Source organism: Colobus angolensis, unplaced genomic scaffold (assembly GCF_000951035.1).
Source record: "Colobus angolensis palliatus isolate OR3802 unplaced genomic scaffold, Cang.pa_1.0 Scaffold60, whole genome shotgun sequence".
NCBI lineage: Eukaryota > Metazoa > Chordata > Mammalia > Primates > Cercopithecidae > Colobus > Colobus angolensis.
The window spans coordinates 1,065,507-1,071,899 of record NW_012119599.1 but is presented as its reverse complement, the minus strand read 5'-3'; the positions used below and the strand labels follow the sequence as shown (position 1 = coordinate 1,071,899).

The 6,393-nt window shown below is 56.4% G+C and overlaps 1 pseudogene across 1 annotated transcript in view; it reads left to right on the top strand.

Annotated features, from left to right (window-relative positions):
- Positions 1–388, top strand: part of LOC105526963 — a 5,596-nt pseudogene extending 5,208 nt beyond the window's left edge. The window contains exon 2 of the transcript XR_001004172.1: positions 9–388. The product of XR_001004172.1 is annotated as a 60S ribosomal protein L18a pseudogene (transcript). The remainder of the gene's footprint in view (positions 1–8) is intronic.
- The last annotated feature ends 6,005 nt before the right edge of the window (positions 389–6,393 follow it).

The following is a 6,393-nucleotide window of genomic DNA, read 5'->3' as shown; positions in this document are numbered from 1 at the left end:
TGTTTGAGAAGTCCCCACTGCGGGTGAAGAACTTCGGCATCTGTCTGCGCTATGACTCCCGGAGCGGCACCCACAACATGTACCGGGAATACCGGAAGCTGACCACTGCGGGCGCTGTCACCCAGTGCTACCGAGACACGGGCGCCCGGCACCACGCCCGGGCTCGCTCCATTCAGATCATGAAGGTGGAGGAGGAGATCGCAGCCAGCAAGTGCCGTCGGCCAGCTGTCAAGCAGTTCCACGACACCAAGATCAAGTTCCCGCTGCCCCACCGGGTCCTGCGCCGTCAGCACAAGCCACGCTTCACCACCAAGAGGCCCAACACCTTCTTCTAGGTTCAGGGCCTTCGCCCGGGTGTGCCCCAAATAAACTCAGAAACGTCCCGGTGGGGAAAAAAAAAAATTCTCTTGAAACTGTTCTGTGACTGTCAACTGCATGGCGCTAGGGGGCGCTGCAGCACCACGGTGTTTTATAGTCATTACAACACTCCTCCAGCAGATGGCGGCAAAGTGTTGGGGAAAGAGGGTGCCCTTTTGCCAATCCCCATATATTTTTCTGATTTTCATTTGTATGATATGCAAACATTTCCAATTCTCAAAATTTGGTCTCAGCTACCATTCTAACTATTTGAGGCTTACGCTTCTCTGTTTCCCGTCCACTCTGGGCCGAAGTCTTCCTGTCAGTGAAACAGGGATGTTTAAAGGAGTTTTCTTGGGGCCCCTTTCCCAGAGCTGTCCTCACGACCCATTTGGGGCAGTTTCTCTCTTGTTGGAGCGTGGAGCTGCTCTTAAGGCCCTGCCTGCTGGATCCTCAAATAACATGGTGGACATTCCCCTCCAGACCTCCTTTGTGGAGCCAGGCTCTCCTCTCTTAACCCCTTGGAGTTCCCACCTCTTCTGGGCCCCAAAGTCCTGTCTCTAACTCAAAGACAGTTATCTGTGTTCAAATAAAATCACATGGGCCGGGCGCGGTGGCTCACGCCTGTAATCCCAGCACTTTGGGAGGCTGAGGCAGTTGGATCGCTTAAGGCCAGGAGTTCGACACCAGCCTGGCCAACATGGAGAAACCCCGTCTCTATTAAAAATACAAAAATTAGCCTCGCGTGGTGGCACGTGCCTGTAATCCCAGCTACTCGGGAGGCTGAGGCACGAGAATTGCTTGAACCCGGGAGGCAGAGGGGCAGTGAGCCGAGATCGTGCCTCTGCACTCCAGCCTGGGTGACAGAGCAAGACCCTGTCTCAAAAAGAAAAAAAAAAAATGTAACCTTTTCTACACTTGCTCGCTTTATTTTTCAGAGCTCTGATTGCCCCTGGTGCGCTCGTTTGTTTCTCAATAGCACGCCGACTTGTCAGGGAGGTTAATAGAGGAAATTGGTGACACGGGCGGGCGTCGCAATCAGGAAGTGCTGAGAGTAGGAAGTCAGGTGGGCTCACGACTAGCAATGCAGGGAGCTGCTCGCTCGTGAGGATTGGAGGAGCCACGTGGAAAATGCTGCTGCCCAGAGCCCAGGTGGCTGCGCTGGCCAGGCAGGAGCCCCTGGTTCGCAGCGGTGGCCGTCACTGCTGCTGCTGCCACCACGGCCCAAGTATCCCCTAGATGGCGTCCCCTTCCTCTGGCTTCCTCTCCCATAGCAACAGCAGTCCCTGCAGAGGACTCTGGAGTTGTGGTTGCGGGGCCTACCCCGCAGGGGCCAGGTGGGCGTGGCGGGGAGAGGCAGTAGAGTCCCTCCAGGTCAGCTCTGACCTGTCCCCGAGGTGTTCCCCACCCCAGCAACTGCTCAGTTATTTGTTGAATACTGACGGTCGATGGAAACCACCCGGACTCGGGAAGGCCGACCCCAGATGAGCCTAGTGGGGAATGTGCTGGAAAAGATACGCCCCCTGGAGGGAGTGCGCCCAGGGAGTGGGGAGGAGCGTTTGAGATCGAAGGAGTGGCCGCGTAAAAGCCCTGAGGTCTCGCAAGGAAGGGTCCCGGGGCGTCCCAGGCCCTGTTCTAGGTGCAAGAGACAGGAACCTCCTGGAGCGAGCACGCACGCGGTCGGGAGGCAGTGGGTACGCCTCCTAGATGAGGGCGAAATCCATGCATTAGGGAGTGAGGCATGCTGGGGACAAAAGCCTGGCAGGCAGGGCCCCCTAGGAGGGTCGGGGCAGGAGAGGGTTTGCAGTCATCGGAAACGGGGCGGCCTGGAAATCCCTCACTGAGAAGGCGCCAAGTAAGCAAAGACCCGAAGGAGGTGAGCGGGTGCGGCCAGCAGATGCCTGGGGGAAGCGCATGACGGGAGATGCAGGAAGAGCCAGGTTAAAAGCCCCACGTCAGGGTGTGATAATAGGGGGTTATTAATGTGTGACTACTGCCCCTCCCGTGTCAGGCTTGGTGCTGGCGTAGGGGAGGCAGTGGCGCCAAGGAAGGCCACTTGCCTCCATGGTGGTCGCTGTCGGGTTGGATTCCCACGTGCCTGGAGTTTAAAAGTGAGGCAGCCTGGAAATGAGCTTGCAGAGTTCGCTGGGGGGCCTGGGGGAGGTTCGGCCGTGCAGACTTTCAGAGAGCGGGCCCGGGCGGGGATCTGGATCCTGAACCCCACCGATCTCAGAGCCAGCTCAGACAGGGGCGCCCTATAACTCCTAGGGATATGACCAGGTGCTGGAGGGAGGGAGAAGTCTGGGTTCCGGGGACAGAAAACGGCACTCTCTACCCCCATCCGGCTCCCTAGACCCGGTTTCCACCGAGGCCCCGCCCTCCCCAGCGCAGTCTCCGCCCCTTGCATAAGAGGCCACATCTCCTACATCGAGATATGCAGAGAGCATGTCAACGCGCAGGAGCGGCAGCGCCCCATTTAACCACCAAGAGGCGCTCCAGGGCCGCTGGTAAAAATCGTGCGGGAAGAGATGGCTGGAGGCCAGGAGTTCAAGACCGGCCTGAGCAAAATAGTGACCCACCCTCAACCCCCGCTCCCCGCCTCTCGTCTATACAAAAATAAATATAAACAAACAAACAAACAAACAAATACATATTAAGTCGTGCCAGCGATGGTTTTTCCCCAGCACTGGAAGCGTCGAAGTTTTCCCGGGCCTTTCAACACTAGACTGCAGAAAGCAGCAGGACAGCGGTTCTCAAAGTCAGGTCCTGGACCAGATGCATCAACGTCTCCTGGGAACTAGATACACATTATCTGGCCCACCCGAGACCTACAGAACCCCTTTGGGCGGGGAGCCCAGAAAGCTGAGTTTTCAAAGGACCCCCCCAGGCACCTGCGATATGGGACCAGCTTGAGAAACGGTCCGGAATCACAGTCTGAGACCCCAGCTCTGAGGTCTGATGGTCTCTAGGATCCCTAGGGTCACAGCTGTCACCCTGGCTGCCCATTGCTGGGAATTAGCTGGGAAGCTTTAGGGACTGTTGCTGCCCCAGTGGTGCTCTGCAACGTCCCGAGATTCCGAGAGTGGCTCCTATGTGCATGCTGGACAAGGGCTCCGGGCCGTTCCAGGGGCAGCCGGGGCGGGGATTGCTACCTTAGGGTCTCTGTCAAGGTCGGCATGTGCAGTCAAGAACTGGCCGCTGCTGATAGGCGGCAGGAATAAGAGGAGATGACGTCTCCTAGGGTTCATTTGAGCATGAACCCATTACACCCTTTTCAGTACCCTGAGCAATGCTGGAAGGAAAGCTCTGCTATGATCCCCCTTTCCCATGAGGACATGGAGGCACAGAGAGGTCAAGCAACCAGCCCAAGGTCACACAGCTTGCAAGGGGCGGTGCTGGGGGGAGCCAGGCAGCAGAGCTCCAAATTTCTCTTCACCCAGTACCCAACCATTTCCTCTTCTCCTGTCACACGCTGTGGGCCTGGGAGGGGGACTCAGAAATCAGAAATCCTTCCACCCCCGTGTCTTTTGTTTGTTTGTTTGTTTGATAGAATCTCGCTCTGTCGCCTAGGCTGGAGTGCAGTGGTGCAATCTCGGCTCACTGCAACCTCCGCCTCCTGGGTTCAAGCAGTTCTCATGCCTCAGCCTTCCAGGTAGCTGGGATTACAAGCACCTGCCACCACGCCCAGCTAATTTTTGTATTTATAGTACAGACGGGTTTTCGCCATGTTGGCCAGGCTGGTCTCAAACTCCTGACCTCAAGTGATCTGCCCATCTCGACCCCCCAAAGTGCTGGGATTACAGGAGTGAGCCACTGTACCCAGCCCCTCCACCCCCATGTCTCAGAGTGGCATCCCTCCCCCCCATGGCTGTGTTCTGGAATCACCTGTGGCCTCTTATGTTCCTCTTCGGTGACAATGAGGAGCAGCTGGACTGGTCCAGCTGAAGGTGGATTCAGAACCCAATCTCTGGTTTTCTGGGCTTCCTCTTGGAAACCTTCATGCATTTGAAACCACACCCCAGAGGCATCAAGGGACTGACTGGCCCTGCAGACGCTGTTTCAAAGCCCCCGGGATGAAATCTAATACGGAACACCCTGTTCTGCCTCAGTTACTAGAGGGCTCCCCCCACGTCTGGGGCCTCCCCGAATGCTCGTGGTGGGGATGCTGGGAACAGGAGTTCAGAAAACGTTGTGTTCACTCGAGGGGGAACAAATTTTGACTCAGTGGGGGACAGACTCGCCCAAAGCCTCAAGGCCACCCAGAAAGGCTATGCAAATAAGACCCAGGGATGGCCGGGTATACAGATAAGCCTCAGGAGGCTGAGGCACGGGAATCACTGGAACCAGGAGGCAGAGGATACAGTGAGCTGAGATCGGGCCACTGCACTCCAGCCCAGGTGATGGAGACTCTGTCTAAAACCAACCAACCAAGCAACCCAGGGAGATGGTGTGAAACTGTTTTTGTTTGTTTTGTTTTGTTTTTTGAGTCAGGGTTTCGCTCTTGTTGCCCAGGTTGGAGCGCAATAGCGCAATCTCAGCTCACCACGACCTCCGCCTCCCGGGTTCAGGCGATTCTCCTCCTACCTCAGCCCTGAGTAGCTGGGATGACAGGCATGCACCATCACGCCCAGTTAATTTTTTGTATTTTTAGAACAGACGGGGTTTCACCATGTTGGCCAGGCTGGTCTCGAACTCCCGACTTCAGGTGATCCACCCACCTTGGTCTCCCAAAATGCTGGGATTACAGGCGTGAGCCCCCGTGCCCGGGTGTGACACTGTTTCTGCAAGCATCTGTCCGTGACTGACTGGCGTTTGAGTTTCTGTGTGATAACATGTGAGTGTGCCCGTGTGGCTGAGGGGATCAAAGTGTCCAATGGCATCTAGCTGTGTGTGACGTGTCCTGAGTGGGTGAACACGCTGGCATTTGCAAGTACGGCAGTGTTTGCGTGAATGGGTCTGTGAGTGTGTGGGGGTCGCCTCTGTGAGTACATGTGTGTGCTACACGTGTGTCCGTGTCTGTGTCTATGTATGGGCAGGTTAATCATGTCTGTTGGTGAATGTGGTCTGCCAGTGGTGCCTGTGTGTGTACATGTGTCTGTGGTACGTGCTGTGCCTGCGTGCCTGGGTCCGACTGTGCATGTGTATATGTGTGTGTACACACGTGTGTGGCAGTGAGAGGCCCAGTGTTGCTTCATGTCTGTGAAATCCGCACAACTCCACGTTAAATCCATCTTGCCACTTGTTTGAGGTCCACAAACTTGTTTGAGGTCCCGCTTTCCTTCTCATAGGCCCCCCGATGTTCCCCGGAGACAGCCCAGAGCTCTGGGTGCTGCAGGGAGGAGGAGCAGAGAGACTCACTCTGAGTCTTCATTTCCTGCGTTCATGCTGTTTGCTCCTCCCGTCTCCAAATCCCTCCAAGCATCTGTCTCTGCTGTTCCTTTTTCCCTTCTGGCTCCTCAGGCAGGCCAGGTCCCCGTGGTCACGTACCTCTGCCCTCTGAGGTGGGCAGCAGCAAAGGACAGCCTCCCTCCCCACCACCAGCCAGAACCTTCCCACCCAGCCTCTCCTCCTCCCTGCACCTGCAAAGCCTCCCCTCCAGGTGAGGTCCACAGCTTGTATTTCTTCCAAAGGCCCCAGGGCCTCATTCTTGCCAGGCTGTGAGCCGTGGACTTCACGGCCAAGTATCCACCACCACGCACAAAAGGGCTCTAGCAAGGCCATGCGGTACGCCAGGCAGCAAGCAGCACCAGCAGCAACCACTCCACTCAGACAAGAGCTGGGGTGGGGCGCGGTGGCTCACTCCCATCAGCCCCGTGCTCTCGGAAGCCGAGGCCAGAGGATCCCTTGATCAGAATGCAAGTGAGCCGTGATTGCAATACTGCACTCCAGCCTGGGTGACAGAGCCAGACACTGCCTTGAAAGAAAGAAAAGACAGAGAGGGAAAGAGAAAGGAGAGAGAGAGAGAGAGAGACAGAAAGAAAGGAAAGAAAGAGAGAGAGAGGGAGGGAGGGAAGAAAGAAGGAAGGAAGGAAGGAA